The following is a 1797-nucleotide window of genomic DNA, read 5'->3' as shown; positions in this document are numbered from 1 at the left end:
TGGAGGACCTTGTTTCATTCATGAAACTCACAGTGGCCTTAGATAGATCATAGACTAAGTTTGGTAAATTAGAGGTATTTTGTTCAGGGTTCTCTGTCTGTTGCTGAGTGGATGATGGAAAAGGCTTGCTATTGCTAAACCTGTTTCTTCCACCATTATTAAAGCCTTATTGAGGCTTTTGTTGATCCTTACATGAGAGATTTGGATGATTTCTCCATGAGGGATTATAGGTGTTTCCATATGGTTCACCCATGTAATTCACCTCTGCTATTGCAGGGTTTTCAGGATCATAAGCTTCTTCTTCAGAAGATGCCTCTTGAGTACTATTGGATGCAGCTTGCATTCCATTCAGACTCTGAAAAATCATATTGACTTGCTGAGTCAATATTTTGTTCTGAGCCAATATGGCATTCAGAGTATCAATTTCAAGAACTCCCTTCTTCCGAGGCATCCCATTACTCACAGGATTCCTCTCAGAAGTGTACATGAAGTGGTTATTAGCAACCATGTCAATGAGTTCTTGAGCTTCTGCAGGCGTTTTCTTTAGGTGAATGGATCCACCTGCAGAAGTATCCAATGACATCTTAGCTAATTCAGACAGACCATCATAGAATATATCCAGGATAGTCCATTCTGAAAGCATGTCAGAAGGACACTTTTTGGTCAGTTCCTTGTATCTCTCCCAAGCTTCATAGAGGGATTCACCTTCTTTCTGTCTGAAGGTTTGAACATCCACTCTAAGCTTACTCAGCTTTTGAGGAGGAAAGAACTTGGCTAAGAAAGCCTTGACTAGCTTATCCCAAGAGTTCAGGCTATCTTTAGGTTGAGAATCCAACCATATTCTAGCTCTGTCTCTTACAGCAAACGGGAAAAGCATGAGCCTGTAGACTTCAGGATCTACTCCATTAGTCTTAACAGTATCACAGATCTGCAAGAATTCAGTTAAGAACTGAAAATGATCTTCAGATGGAAGTCCATAAAACTTGCAGTTTTGTTGCATCAGAGAAACTAATTGAGGTTTCAGCTCAAAATTGTTTGCTCCAATGGTAGGAATTGAGATGCTTCTTCCATGTAAATTGGAATTAGGTGCAGTAAAGTCACCAAGCATCCTCCTTGCATTATTATTTTCGGCTGCCATCTCCTCTTTCTGTTCGAAAATTTCTGTAAGGTTATCTCTGGATTGTTGTATTTTAGCTTCTCTTAGTTTTCTCTTTAGAGTTCTTTCAGGTTCAGGATCTGCTTCAACAAGAATGTTTTTGTCCTTGCTCCTGCTCATATGAAAAAGAGGAAACAGAAAAATAATAATAATAGGGATCCTTTTTACCCAGGTATAGAGGTTCCCCTGTGTGAGTAGAAGAAGAAAAGAATGTAATGTAAAGAAAGGAAGAAGAGAAAATTCGAACACAGATGGAAGAGGGGGTTCGAATTTGGGTGAGATGAAGTGTTAGTAGATGAATAAATAAATAGAAGGAGATGAGAGAGAGAGAGAGAGGATTTTCGAAAATAAATTTTTGAAAAGGGGTTAGTGATTTTCGAAAATTAGGAATGAAATCAAATTAAAATTGAAAATTGAAATAACTATTTAATTAAAAAGAATTTTTGAAAAAGAGGGAAGAGTTTTTCGAAAATTAGAGAGAGAGAGTTAGTTAGGTAGTTTTGAAAAAGATAAGAAACAAACAAAAAGTCAATTAGTTAGTTGAAAAAGATTTGAAAATCAATTTTGAAAAGATAAGAAGATAAGAAGTTAGAAAAGATATTTGAAAGTCAAATTTTTGAAAAAGATAAGATTTAAAAAAA

The 1797-nt window shown here is 36.3% G+C and overlaps 1 non-coding gene across 1 annotated transcript; it reads left to right on the top strand.

The window, feature by feature from the left end:
- The first annotated feature begins 637 nt into the window (after nucleotides 1-637).
- On the top strand, nucleotides 638-745 carry LOC112739749 (small nucleolar RNA R71). Its single transcript, XR_003170685.1, has one exon. It is a non-coding gene; the product is annotated as a small nucleolar RNA R71 (small nucleolar RNA).
- Nucleotides 746-1797: the final 1052 nt, after the last annotated feature.

Source organism: Arachis hypogaea, chromosome 13, assembly GCF_003086295.3.
Source record: "Arachis hypogaea cultivar Tifrunner chromosome 13, arahy.Tifrunner.gnm2.J5K5, whole genome shotgun sequence".
Lineage (NCBI taxonomy): Eukaryota > Viridiplantae > Streptophyta > Magnoliopsida > Fabales > Fabaceae > Arachis > Arachis hypogaea.
Note: the sequence above shows the minus strand (reverse complement) of the source record. Positions and strands in the feature narration are given on the sequence as shown.